Source organism: Ambystoma mexicanum, chromosome 7p (assembly GCF_040938575.1).
Source record: "Ambystoma mexicanum isolate Mex_15411 chromosome 7p, UKY_AmexF1_1, whole genome shotgun sequence".
Classification (NCBI taxonomy): domain Eukaryota; kingdom Metazoa; phylum Chordata; class Amphibia; order Caudata; family Ambystomatidae; genus Ambystoma; species Ambystoma mexicanum.
Genome location: NC_090939.1, coordinates 600,272,919 through 600,287,850, shown reverse-complemented (window position 1 = coordinate 600,287,850; position 14,932 = coordinate 600,272,919). Strand labels below are relative to the sequence as shown.

The window sequence follows — 14,932 nt, the reverse complement described above, 5'->3', positions numbered from 1 at the left end:
GGAGCCTGTTATTGAAAAAGAGATTTCAGGGTTTTTACTGCAGGCTAGTGATTGTTCCCCAAAATAACCAGACAAGCCTGAAAACAGTGATTAAACTGTCTTGACAAATTGGTTTCCTTCCCCTAGAAAAATCAACTATTATCATGCCTGCTTGGATTCATTCATCCCTGGCTCAGGGAGACTGGTTGTGTGCAATGGACCGTCTCTTCTAGTTCCTATTTCACTTACCCTCATAGAAACATTCTTCTGCTATCTCTGGTTGGTGCTCAGCACCAATACACAGGGTCTTAACTCTGGTCACAATGCGACTCTGGGTTTTCACCAAGCTCATGACGGCTGTGGGGGCTGTGAATGCATCGTGAAGCAAGACACAGACAACAGATTCACTTTTCTACAAAATGTTTTATTTCTCTTGAATGTCGGGATGGAGTAAGGTCTAATTTGCCCTATGATAAGGTGGGATTTCCCTACCTAAAAAAAATACTGAAGGATAATCTGTGGCATTGAGTTCAACTCAAAAGTCAGTCAGTGTCCAAAACCTACACTTGTCCTCACAACTAAAGATATACAATGTCTAGGGATGTCCGCAATAAAAGAAACCATGTGTTAGGGAGAATTCTAAAAAATGTGCTAATTCCCTTTACCTTAGAGACCCCCAGCAACTTTGCTGGATTTAACCTGGAGTCTGACCCTTTCCCACTCTCGTGTTTTGAAATATGTTTACATCTGTGTTTTCTTTGGTTATGGAGTCTAACCAACTCCATAGGCATCATCATTTCATTTGTGTCACACAGCGCCCTCAGTGCAGTGGCACAGGGAAACCTTTCCAGGCTTTCCCAAGGTTTAAATACCTTCTCTGGGATAAACTACTGTTGTAGCAGTCAAATGCTACCCTTTCCTCTCGAAATGGCTGGTGGGAGTGGTTTTACAACGAACAACCATGATTTTTCCCGACTGCGAACACCGGTAGCGTTAAATCGCGGGATTCATGTTTTTCAAGATGGCGTCTGAGCCCCCTCTGTAAAAACAGGTCCCGGTCTTCTTTTTTCATCATTTCTTTTGGAAAGGTCCTTCTAGAGTTTTGCTCGGCGCGCCAAACCTAGTTTGGTTCCTTTGTTCATTCGCCTTTGGCGGGCTTCAGGAGTGAAGACCGCCTCTGCCGCCTGAGTGTCTGGTGTGTGCAGGAAGTGATGGAGGTGCCCGAAACTCCCTGTGCTTAGTCTCCTAGGAGACCCAAATGCACTCTGTGGTGATTGGCTGGCTGACTGTCCGGCAAGGACAGCCACCCTGCTGTGTGAGTGACAGCGAGGCTGGAATGAATGGGAGAGAACTGAATAAAAGGCGAGTCTCTTGGCTTGGAAGGCAGAGTCGACCACTGGAACGAAAGAACCGAAGACGAGCTTGAATAGGACGGCTGCTGCAACTCCTGGACTGTTGGTTTGCCCGGTGAAGCCCTGCTGCAGGTCCGAATCGCCAAGTTTACCTAGACCGAGAAGCCCCTACAAGGACGACCTCTTCCTTTTGAGTTGGTGGGACCAATCAACTCAACACTAAGCCACCTGGATACCAATCTCAGAGCTGGATGTATTTTCCTCAGAGTGCTGCAGGAAACCGAATAACCGGGGAGAGGACACCAGCTTGTGTGCTTCACTACAGCTACCGGAATTGAAGATTTGCCATTTGCCAGCTTTTTGATCAGTTGCAGTGCATTAGTCCCCCGACGTCCTCCATCTTGTCCTCATGACTGGGGCCCAGGAACAGCGAGATCTGCAGGAACTGCCACGAACAGAAGTAATCTGCTGCATCTTTTTCTTCATTTATAAAGGTACTGTAAAACCAGACAGAGTACTTGCCTCTCGCATTGAAAGTGCTTGGAACTTTCCCAACTCACAGGCCAAATCAGCTTGTGACCCAACATATGATTCTTCTTGCTACAAACTATTCCTAAGAACTTTTGCAGAGACTTTTCCGTTTATCTACCAGAACTGCTTTATCCTATCCAAGAGTTTAGCCCATTGACTTTGGGCTAGCCTATTGAAATGAATTGACTCTTCTGGTGAACTCTTAATATTTGCACTGTCTAAGAATAACTGTGACCGTTCATGTTCTAATAATCTTTGCCTTTTACTCCTCTTGAAAAGTATTTTCTGAAATAGTATTGAAGTGTATTTGTGTGTGATATATAATTGCCTACTTCTTATGAATGTTTTATAACTGACAGATAAATAAATTAATAAGTATTTATCAAAGAAACCTTGAGTGTAAGAGTTTGTTTGAACACTTGTGATTGTAGACCTCTGTGTAACATCATTACAGCTCACATTCCCTTTTGAGATAGTCCTGGCTGCTCTGCTCCGCTACCAAAAACTGTTGTACAGACTTATACCAAAGGTTGGTTTCGAATGGATTGCGTCCTCCAACGTATTCCACATCTTTGACATGTATTGTCCACAGCTGTGCACCTGGGAAACTTTTTCGGCTGAGGGCGTCTTGCGTCAATGACGTCGGGTCGATGTCCCTCGAAGGCAACGTCACCAGATATTATAAATATGACGCACAGCGCCCGTAGCCTCAGTTCCGTTCTTTCCACAAACATGTTTGCTTCGAGAACACGGCGTGCCTCGTGTGTTTCATCGCAGAGATGTCTTTTTCTTCGACCCCTCCGACTCCGTGGTCTGGATTCAAGACTTGCTGGGACTGCAAGTCGAAAATGTTGATCATCGACCCGCATCGCATTTGTTTGTGGTGCTTTGGCAAGAGTCACGAGACAGACGACTGTTCAAAATGCCAGTCGCTGACTGCCAAGGCCTTGCAGGAGCGTAAGGGGAAGCTCCAGGTAGGTAGGGGTTCTAAGCCCAGTAAGTCCCGTACTTCTAAATCGAAAACCAAAGGGTTGTCCACTGACGATTCGAGGGGTTCTCTGTCTCAGAGTGGTCTCTGCCATTCTTCTTCCTCGTTGCGGCTTTCTCGGAAGCGCCGTCTCCGGTCGCCTTCCCCGTCGTCCTCGGAGGATGCCGCTGCAAGGAAAGTGGCATGCCCGACGAAGTCCTCGACTCCGGAGCAATGGGCTGCCTTTAAGGAGCAGATGTTAGCAATTAAGGGCATGGTTCCGTTTTCGCCCTGTAACGAAGCTGGCAAGGAACGGTCTTGTACCGTGGCTCGCACGCCTTCGGGCTCGGGTCCGCTACGCAACTCGCACCGGGAACCTTTGAGGTCCCGTTCGGACAAGACTTCGGATAGTCGCAAGAGGCGTGCTTCCAGGTCTCGGTCCTCGTCTCCAGCGAGACCGCTGCAACCTGTTAAGGGCTTGAAGCCGGCGTCGACTCGGTCGGCACCGTGTCTGTCCGACTCGGACATCGACGCTTTGCTGTCTTATCAGCCCACGGCTGTCGCGCCAGTGTCGACACCGAAGCATTCGGCGCTCACGACGCTGGGGTTGTCGACGCTTTCGGCGTCAACCTTCGACGCCTTTGGGCATTTTGCCCGCAATTTACTATTGGAGTACCCTGATTTGGTGGATCCTCCAAGGAAGGCTACGACGAAGTCTGTGAGGCCAGTTTTGGACTCCAGGCCCTCTTCTGTCCCCAGGCCAGGGTTTCAACATATATGAAGAGGAAGAAAGGTCTGAACTTGAGGACCCTGTTGAGCATGATGTGGCTCCAGTCTTTTCCAGAGACTGTCAATTGGAGGAGTTGAGGCAAACCTTTCATGATGCCAGTGTGTTGGACACTTTTCTGGAAGTGGAATTTGGCAGACCTGAGCCTGAGGTTCATGCTGAGTCTTCGTACAGGCGGCTCATATGGCTAGGGTCTCGGAGTATCTGGGCTGGTCCAGTCCTCCTGAAGACTTTGTGCAGAATGATCTAATGGACATTTTAGATGAAGGTCCGTCCTCTGACCCAGTGTTTCCATTTCATCTCACCTTACAGAAAAGGGTGGCAGCTGCTTGGCAGTCACCGGAATCTCTTCCGGCTGTTAATAAATCTTTGACCAAAAAGTACTGCCCTTGCGTTAGCGACCCCAGCTATTTATCCACTCACCCCACTCCCGAGAATTTGGTGGTTCAGGTAGCTATGGCCGCCTAGAGGCAGGTGACGTACCCTACCATCCCTCCTGATAGGGACGACAAACGCTTCAGGGCTCGGAAGGTATTTTATGCAGGGAGCATGGCATTGAAATCGGCCAACTCCATTTGTGCCTTAGTAAGGTTCTCACACACTCTGTGGAACTGTTTCTTTAGCGGCTGAGCATATTCCTAAGGGGGAAGAAAGGGATGGGCTCCTTGCTCTCGTGCAAGATGGCAAGGATGCCATGTGCGAATCCCTTCAGTCGGGTTTGGATACAGCCGACCGTGTTAGCCGGTCAATGGCTGCGAGCACCGTTATACGCAGATTTGCGTGGTTGCGGAAGTCAGGTTTTGCTCCGGATGTGCAAGCCAGTCTTCTGAACATGCCCTTTGATGACGCACATTTGTTTGGCAACAAGGCTGACTAGAGCCTTGAGAGGTTGCAGACCTCGAAAGCTGTGGAAAAATCTTTAAGCGCTGCTGTGCATCAACCTCTGCCTTTTCGTCCTAGTGGACAGCAGTGGAAAGGAGATTCTTTTTGTTACTACTCCTCCTTTTGTAGAACAAGAGGGCTGCCAGTCAAAGGGACAGCGAAAAAGTACCCGTGGTGGTCGGGGGAAATAGAGGTGCCAAAGCCATTCAGGCATCTGCCTCTTTGCCTTCAGGCACTGGCTCAGCCACTCCAAAACAGTCATGAGGCCATGTTGCATGATTCGCCGGTTGGGGGCAGGCTCTCTCAGCATTTGGAAGAGCGGCGAGCCATGACTTCGGATGTTTGGGTTCTGGATACGATAGCCCACGGCTATTGCCTTCCTTTCTTAAAGTGGCCTCAAGCCAATCCACTGGGGAAACTCTCTTTGAGGCTTCCAGATCCGCTCCTTGTGCAGGAAATCTTAACCCTACTGGAGAAAGGCACTATAGAACTGGTGCCTGTAGCAGAGAGGAACAAGGGATGGTATTCACTTTATTTTTTGATCCCAAAGAAAGACAGGGGATTGAAACCCATCCTGGACTTGAGTTGGTTGAACAAATTTCTCAGGAAGGGCAAGTTCAAGATGGTCACTCTTTCTCAGGTCCTCCAGGCCCTTCGATTCCTCGATTGGTTGGATACTCTGGACCTACAGGATGCTTACTTTCATGTGCCGATTCATCCAAAGGACAGAAAGTACCTGAGGTTTGCAGTTGGCAGCTCGCCCTTTCAGTTTTGCATCCTGCCATTCGGATTGACCTCTGCCCGAGGGTCTTCACCAAGCTCATGTTTTGGCAGCGTATCTCAGGCGAGGGGGGATTCACGTCTACCCCTACCTGGACGGCTGGCTGATCGGAGCACGTTCTCCCGAGCAAACTCTGGATCATCTGGCTCACCTGCCGCTCCCTCCACAAGCTGGGCTTCTCTCTCAATTTCAAGAAGTCACATCTGACACCTCACCATTACAGTGCTACCGATTGGCGGGTAAGGACCCTCCTGAAGGGCTGCAAGCTCATTCCACTAGGGACGTGGCTACTTCCACCACTCTCCAGCGGGGTGTTCTTATTAGGAATATTCTGATGCCTCTACATGGGCTTCGCTCCACACCTTTGTTAAACATTACTCCCTGGATACGATCCATGGTCAGGATATGGCCTTTGGGAAGGCGGTTCTTTATTCCGCAATCTGATTGGGTACTCTAAATTCTTTTCCCTCCTCCATTTACTGGTACTGCTTTGGGAGTCTGTCAAAGATGTGGAATACGTTGGAGGACACAATCCATTCGAAGAACAAGTTACTTACCAACTGGTAACATTCTTTCGACTGGATGTTCCTCCAACGTATTCCACATCGCCCTCCCAGCCTGCCCCTCTGGAGAATCTCCTATGCGATTGCAGCTTACGTTTCCACAAGGCTATGTGCAGTCAAGCAGGCATGAGACTGGTGCCACACGTTCTGCAGGTATAAACTTAAACTGAGGCTGCGGGCGCCGTGCGTCCTGTTAATAACTTCCCGTGACGTGTCCCTCGACTGAGGCCTTCGAGGGATATTGACTCTACATCATTGACTTAGGATGTCCTCTGCCGAAAAAGTTTTCAAAGTGCACAGCTGTGGACATTACATGTCAAAGATGTGGAATACGTTGGAGGAAGGAACATCCAGTCGAGTTACCGTTACCAGTTGATAAGTAACTTGTTCTTTGCTTACACCTGTAGTCCTAGTTGTGTGTAGTGGTCTCAAAGGGTACTGCATATAAACTTTGCCTAACACCATTGACCTAAGATGGTGACTGTATTCTTTTTATCAGAAACTCACAATGACTTGCCCTTTCTTGAGCCTTCCTCTGCTAACCTGGGTGGGGGGCAGGGGGTGGTCCAACTCACTCCTTTGGCTTTGGGCTCCCATTGAGAAGCCCGCCTGGAGGTGCCCATGTGTCTGGTAGAACAGGAAGCTGGGAGGACACTGCAACTCCTCAAGTCTTTTTCCTCCAGTGTATCTGCTTAGATCCAGTTCTGACTAGATCTGTCACCCAAAGTTTGAATGTTACTTGCATGCTGATTGGTTGGTTTCTGCATCAAAGGTGAGGGTCTTAATGCTGAAGCCAGAGTTGACCACTGGAAGATCCATTCCGAAGAAGAACGTAGAGGATATCTGCAGATACCGCCAGCGACCGCCAAAGCAAACAGAGTGACTGCTGCTGCTCCAACCCCCTCTTCTGTGTGACAGGGAAGATCCAGATTGGATTACTTCCTCCCTTGGACTGGTGGGCCTAACCAGTCTCGACACCAGCTACAGTAAGATCCACCACCCCCAAAAAGTGCTGCGACCTTCCAGGCCTGCAATACCCGAATACCCTTTGACCTCTGGCACTGCTGCAGTGCATCGTCTTGTCCAGTGTAGTTCCGGCTGCAAACCCGTGGACATCTGTCTGGGCGTACAGAGACTCCATCCTGATCGTAGGAGTCCTCTTGAAGAGTCAAGGACTGAGATAAGGAAGAAAGTCTGCCAGGTGACTGTCGATCCTCCACAACCAAGTGCCACAAAAATCGTCTGCTGGGCATCCCTGTGACTGAGTCTGAACGTCTACTCCTACCAAAGATTCCTCCTCTAGCCACCAAGGCCAGAGACCCGAACCAGGGTTGCTGTCATCTTCCTGTGGGGACCTACTGGTTACATTGTTGTTCTTAATCATAGAAAGTACTGTCTGACTTCTGGGTACTTACCTGGGCAGTTGTTCTGTTGCTGCTTGCTCCTCCTGAGCTTCCCGAGTCGCGTTCGGGTGAACGACCCAACCGTGTTCCCCCCGTCATCTTAAATATTTCAGGTTGTATATCTATCCCCCCTGAACCCTTTGAATTCAATTCCATTGCTTGTTTTACGAAAATGCTGCTTCTGATATTTGACAACTTTGATTGCATCTACCTTCCTTTGTTCTGCTTGTTAGGGAGAATTTTCAGTTTCTGTGCTAATTCCCTTGAACCTGAGACTTTTGCTGGACTTTGGACGTTTTTTGATTTTAATCTCCTGAGTGAGTGGAGCGTTTTTACCACTCGCTCATTCTTTTTCTCGGACAGGGATTTTTATTTTCACTGTTTCATGGAGTCTGTTAAACTCCATATGTTGAATACAGGCATCTGCTTTTTGCTTTGACACCCAGCACCCTATGTGCAGTGTCACTGAAAAGCCCCCTGAACTTCTTTGTGAGAACTACAGTTCCCAAGAATAGTAAGTTAACTTTTATCTTACCTTTTCTTTTGTGGGTCCAGTACACATCACCTTATGTGGGGTGCTGGGGGGTTAACATTGTAACTACTCCTGTTACTTTTTGTTACACTGACTAACTTAAATGGCTGGTGGCAGTGGTTACATTTTACCACCTTGTTGTGCAGGTTAGTAGCAGGCCGATTTCTCAGCTCTAGTACAGCACCCATGGATGACCATTTTGCCAAAATGGCCCCGGTCTTCTTTTTTTCGCCTTTTATCGTTTCTCAGTTCCTTCTGGGTATTTCCTTCTATCCTTTAGAGTAGATTTGAGTTCTTTGTGAGTTTTGCCTTTTTTGGTGGGCTTCAGCACTGAAGCCCACCCAGGCTCCAGTGTGTCTTGGAAGATAGGATGTGAAGGAGGAGCTAGAAACGTAACTGTCCTTTGTAGTTATGCCTGGCTGAAACCAGTTCTAACTGGTGATTGACAGCTTTGAGTGTGAAGAATGGGTTCCAGCATAAAAGGCGAGGTTGTTGGCACCACAGGCAGAGTCGACCATTGGAACAAGGAATCTGAAGCAGAAGATAAGCAGACACGCCAGCAGGACCATAGAAGCACTGGTGAAGACCTGCATCTGAGCTGACCCTGTTTTCAAATCGCCGGGGAATCCCCGCCAAGGACATTTGCCCTCTGGCTGTGGGACCAATTGGCCTCAAGACCACCTTCATTTTGGGCCATCCCCTGACTTGCTGACTTGCTGCGACTTTCCTTGGCTGCCGAATCCTGGACATTATCGAGTGCATCGTATTTCGAAGATCGAATCCGGCTAAAACTTTGAAGGCATCCTTATGGACCTCCAGAGGCAAGAATTATTCACCAAAAGTCCCTTAACCATAGTTCAGGACTGAGTAATCGAAGAGAATCTAACCGTCAATATTAGTTTCTTCTTGGCTCCAAAACCACTGAGCCGCTTGAGTGAGCTGAATCCATTGCTGCCGATACCTTCTCCTGAGTGCTGCATCAGAAGACCACAAGAGGTTCTCCCTTTCATCATCACGACCGAGGAGCAGGAATCTTGGTCTGGAACGTTGCTCCTAGAAGTAGGCTAGGTATAATTTCTTCTTCACTTTCAAGGTACTTTGGTGCTTGGGTTCTAATTACCTTGTACCATTTTCGGTGCTTCACGGCTTGGTAAGTGCTGTTTTCCTCAATTGATAGTTGACCTCAACTCCTCTGTTCAGGCCTTGCAGTCTCTGCACTACCAGGTAGGCTCCATGTGAGCGCCTGTGTTTCTACAAGAGCCACTGACTGGTTAACTTACATTTCCTCTGAAGATCTTCATCCGAACTGGAACTATCCATTTGAGTTTGGCTGTCCTGGTTCCCCAAAGGTCCATCTTCTTGATCATATTGGCTGTAGCAATGCAGGTTTCTCCATAGGTTTTTATTTTTTATTTTTTTTTTACTGCTAGGAAAGACTGCATATATCCCTCTGGTAGAGTGTACTTATTAACATTTGCCAGTTATGTTCTGCCTAACTTTGAAACTTTCCCTCCCATCTCAATTTTGCAAAGTTGATATTTATAAATGCTGATACTGACCTTAATTGAAGTCACTCTGTGTTCTGGATATGTAAAGCATAGTAAACTCACCTGCATTATTGTTTCTTATATAAATTGATTCCATTTCACATTGAATGTTTGTTAGTTGCTGCATTTTAGATTTGCTTGTGTGCCTTGTGTGTATATAAAAATAAATATATTTTAATATAACTTTAAGTGAGTAAATCTTTACTTGTATACCTGTGTGAACCGATGTCTTTGTGCTGCTCTACATCTCGCATATCTCCCTCCTAAGGTAAGCATGGTTGCTCAGTCACTCTACCGACTTGTGCATTACAGGCCTATATTAAGAGTTGGCTCCCTTATACCAAGAGATGAGTCTTATGAAGTCCCACACCAGTTGGACTTGAGAAAAACGTACCTAACACTGCTGTCCAAGGCTCACTGGTCCCCCAGTGTCCCCATCTGACTTTTTGGCACTCATTACCCCAGATAGGGTTGGACTTCTAAAGCAAAGGTTTCCCTAAAATTGCCTACCTACCAGTATTGCTAATTATTTAAAAGGTCGGTGGTGCATGATTTGATAACCCGAAGCTACTCTATACATAACTGTTTATCATCTAAAGTTCTACTATTGAACTGAGAATTGCAACAACAAATATCTAATATATATGTCTATTTGTGTGAACTAGTTTTACTGAACTGTAGTGATTTTAACTTTGTCCTAGTGTATATATAATTAATAACCATATTTTTGATATAACTGTAGTGTGTGTTTCCTTGATTACAAGTGTGCTTGAAGGTTTTTGCACTGAACTACAGCCTTTCTCCATCCTGTATTAAGCCTGGCTGCTCGACCATAGCTGTTAGGGTAGTTTACCTAAAGTCCTACTGGCAGTAGGAAACTTTAGTAAGCTAACGCAGTGGTTTGTAGATCCCCAACTCTTCGTATCAGTCTGTACTAGCTTAGGACCTTGGTAGTGTGTCAGAGTAGTCGGGCTTGTCTTAAGAGGAAGATGTGAGCTGTAGGTAAGTACACTGAATTTTAGCTAGACAGGCACAACAAAGAAGCACTTGCACATATATTTATATAAATGATATATATTTATTATATTTACACTAGAATCACTTTAAATACTTCAGACGTTTACGATTGAACGAACACTTAGGAATACTAGATAATACACTTGACAGGGCACTTAAAGGGAATAAAATAAGTGGTTAGTGCAATATGAGCTTAGTTCAAGGTTCTAGAGATGGTTTATTCGCCTGGCAAGTCTTAAGTCCAGAAATGCAACCCTAGCTAGAGGCGGTTCGGAGAGGGCTTGAAGTCTTGACAAACAGCAAATTATGAAGAGTTCCTGCGGGTTTCTTCCAGTGTCTAAAGTTATTGAAGCAGCAAGTTAGCAACTAACAAAGGAGAGAAGGTTTTGCTTTCCTGATTCCAATTAGTCGCTCCATAGTGTTGGAGTGCGCGTAGAGGTGTCCAGGGCAACCCCCTCTTACCTCTGACCCAAGCCGCTGCTTGCGTGCCCTTCTCGAGTCCATTTTTAATTTCCCCACAGTACCTTTGGTTTGTAGAAAGTGTTCTTGTTGGCTTCTCTGCAGTGTGGCAGCTCTTAATCCGACCTCTGGATTCCTTGCTCTGATGACGAAAGGCAGGACAATGGACGGTGTGTCTCAGCAGCAGTCTCGAGGGAGGACCTGTAGAAGGACTTTCAGCACCTTCTTGGTTCACTCTGCGGTTTTGGTGTCTTTTCAGCAGCACCAACAAAGGACACGGATCAACAGGTCAATCTTCTTCGCTTCTTGCAGTCCCACACTCTGGTGAGGAGGTCTGGGCTAGTTGGATCGGATCTCTGGAGTGTTTCAGCAAAGATTTGGACGGATTGGGCCTTTCCACGACGATGCTCTCGAAATGGGCAGCAGGTCTCGTGGTATTGGGGTTCTGCAGCTCTGGAAGCTCCTAGGACCTTGGAGATGGCTTGTTGCAAAGTTAGTCTTGGGACTAGTTGTTCCCACCAGCCAAAGGGAAGGAGTCGTCCTCTTCGGAGCTCCGCTGTTGCAGAGAAAACTGGGTCAGGACAGCAGTGGTCACTTCATGGTGTTGCAAAGGGTCTGCAGGCGTCTCTGGTCGTCTTCTTGGGTTACGTCTGTTTCCTGTGGTCGACTTGCTTCTGCAGAGGCCTCACCTTTTATACAGTTCCAGCACACTCCTCTGCCGTCTCTCTCCGCATTTTACAGAACGGGGCGTTTGGCTGTCCAATCGGGACAGCCAGACCACCTGTCCCCTGTGGGAGCTGGACCTATTCAGGCAGAGGACAAGGGGGGTGGATAACTCTGGAGCCCAGGCGAGGATACCTACTGGATCCCTTCCAAAGTCAAAATACACACACACCTCCCCCTCCCAGAATGCTAGAAGAAGGGCTAACAAAGCACAACCACCCTAGTAATGGCGAAAAAAGAAGGGAGGCCCCAAGTTGGTACTTGGGTGTCCCTATTGTGCATTACCGAGGCTATGGACATAGCCTGTGGTATAAAAAGTACACAATAGTTGGTAGAACATGTCCACTGCCACCAGCCATAACTAGGTGATTGTCTAGGCTTCTAAAAAGTCACATGAGCAGAGAAAAGGGGCATACTAGGTATCCTTTGGCACTCAAATGAAGGTGGTGTGTGCGCGCACCAATCTCTCAGACTATAGAGTTCTGGGAGAGACACTAGAACTGTAGTTACTTGAGGATATTGAAAAAGAATTTTAAAGGAGGACCCTAAGGGTCCCCAGCAACACTGCCCATAGGGAGCTGTGTGCTGCAGTAGAAAAACACAGATCCCTTTAAGAGCTGAGCCTATAAGCTTGAATGCGTGGAAAAAGGCTCCATTGATTCGGGATTGAGAGAAAAAGGTCAAGAATTCCAGCTAAAAGTCTTGGGGGGGGGGGGGGGTTCACTAGGAGTGGGGATGAGGCACATTAATTCTCCTTAACAATAGCTACCAAACCTTTAGTGTAGTAAAGGCCAACCCTAAGAGTTGCAGCTCTGTACTCCTAAGAATGAGTCTCCTACAGTCCTACCATAGGTGGACTTTAATAAAACTCCCTAACAGCTTTGCCAACACGTATTCAACCTTAAGACCCCTAACCCCCTACAAGGGGATCACTTGTACCCAAACGGTCATCATTTACAAAGTAGATACCTCACCGGTGGACTTATTAAGAATTGTTGATGCCAGTGGTTATGATTAACAAGAGTCCAAAAGTTAGATAATGTTCAAGTAAGTAAAATCACTCAATCCCAGTCTCTAGGATATTTCTAGGTAGGGATACTTAACGGGGCTTCCCCTGACCAAAGTTGGAAAAGAGTGCTTTAGGGATAGGACTTTGCAACCATGTAACCTTAGAGCGGGCAGGGGGACAGAAACGGGTAGCTTTACTTACCCCTTTGCTCTGATTTCTACAGAGACCACTGCTGGTGTTCCAGAATCCGTTGGGGACACAATCTTCTTTGCTTGGTCCTGTCTAGGAAGTCCAAGGCGTAGTGGGTGCAGAGGTCCCTTTTGGACGTGACATTCGGTTTTGGTTGGTTGCAGTGTTTAGGAATCTGTTCCAGATGGCTTTCAGTAGAAACCCCAAACGAGGAAAGGTGAAGACCTCTGTGGGGCAGACTACCTAAGCAGACCTCCATGGATCGAATGAGTGTTGCAAAGTGAGTCACCACGGTCAGGCGGTGTCAGGTGATCTTCAGTGGATGAACAAAGGAGAGAGCAGTTTAGTCCATCAATTTGTCCACAGACACTTCCAAAGGCTCAGAAGTCATGGATCCTCAAGCAGGGATCGAGACTGGTTGTTACCACTGGTCTGGGTGTCAAAGCAGTGACAAAGGTCTTCTTGCAATCAGGACATAACAGCAGGGCTTCACTGGTTCAGCACAGGAGTCGTTGCTGATCCGCTTCAGCGGTCGTCCTTAGGTCGTTGGTGGGCTGCACTTCTTCATAGAGGTCTTTGCGCCAACGATCTGTCGAATACCTGCAGGAACGCTCATTTAATTCAAGATTTGGGCTGGGAGCATGCCCAAGCCCCCCAATGTTGAGGATCTGCACCATTCAGACTCGCAGTGGCTATCCAATCAATGATGGTCACTGGCCACAACATCTGACCAGCAACAGAAATTCAGGCACCAGCAATATGGATTTGGACTGGGTGGTCACAGCTCCTTCCGTTGGGCACACATACAAACTTCCATTTACCCTACGAAAGCCACAGCTTTCCACCTGGGGAAAAGGCATTTATATAATGCATTTCCTAACCTGAGAAGGCAGGAAGAAGGCCAAAGAATAGGCCAAAGAATAGTATGGCAAAAGATTAAGAGAAAAGCCTTGTGGCACGGCCATCTTGGCGTGCAATTGACCTTTAGTAGCCATTCGCTGTAAATCAAAAAGCGCACAAGTGAAATATTCCAAAATGGTAAAAATATCGCTGCTGCCACCAACTTGTCTCGGGGACATTGTAAAAGTGACCAAAAAGCCATTATATAAACATATAAGGCTTCAAAGTATCCTAACTGAACCTCACTGTTAAGTGATGTGTGTAATTGTAACAATACAAGAATTCATAGAGAGGTTGTTTCAAAGTACTGATAATCTTGGGGACTAGTCAGTTTCCCCATAAGAATGAGCAAAACAGGCAAGGGAAGTAAAGCATAAGCGTTTACTTACCTCCAAAAAGTCAGAACTGGGTTCATAACAAGCAAAAAGAAAGGATGTCCCATATAAATTTGTGGAGGGAAAGGTGCAAAAAGATAATCTTTCCCAACACTGGCTGCCTCTATCCTACCTTTTTAGGGAAGGTCCTGAATATCCTCCTCTTAAAAGAACATCTCGCCAGTCGCAGATCGCTTCACTCAACTGTATACTTGCCACTCTTTTCCTCCTACCCATCCCAGCTTCTTTGCTATTCCTGGTCCCTACCTGTAACACCTTGGGTGCATGCCATTTGTACAGCGCTCCTTTGCTTTCTGGCTAGGTTTGTGCTGTTTAAATATGATGTATATTTTTCCTCCCCACTGAGTGTAAGTATCACTACAATGAGTTACCTGTTCTAACCAGAATGATGAGCATTCTCTAGTTACTCCTGTGAAGCGTCCAGCTACTCCTATTACAGAATGTGTGAATTATACACATTTAAATAACAGCATAAAAATAAATGTGAGTGTCTTGCGCCCTGCAAATCAACAAAATATTAGGTGCATACCAGAATTAAAAAACTCCTCCACTCAAAGCCATACATTGACATCAGTCCGCTCCCTGCAAAAAATGAGGAATACCTCTAAGCTGGATGTGCTGTTTGAAGTGCCAAGGTGCTAAGATATTCCAACTTGATAGATTCTGTATTTATAGATATTCAGATTCTCAAGATTTTTTAATGTCACATTATTGATAGCAGAACCAGTCATGTGCACTATTGAAAGGCTCTCAGTGAATTATGGACCCAAACCAGAGTCATGGGTACAAAATGTCATCAATGTGACAGTGCTACCAATCAATCTTTCCTTTTCGCTCCTCCTCTAGTCAAACACAGCTGCAGGTCCTTGTCCTTACCAATACTTATGCACTACATTCTTTCAGAGATTCCTGGTTG

At 46.7% G+C, this 14,932-nt stretch overlaps 1 protein-coding gene across 4 annotated transcripts in view; it reads left to right on the top strand.

The window, feature by feature from the left end:
• The window catches only part of HERC2 (HECT and RLD domain containing E3 ubiquitin protein ligase 2), a 2,956,340-nt gene that overhangs the window by 711,165 nt on the left and 2,230,243 nt on the right, over window positions 1-14,932 (top strand). The window lies entirely within an intron of this gene.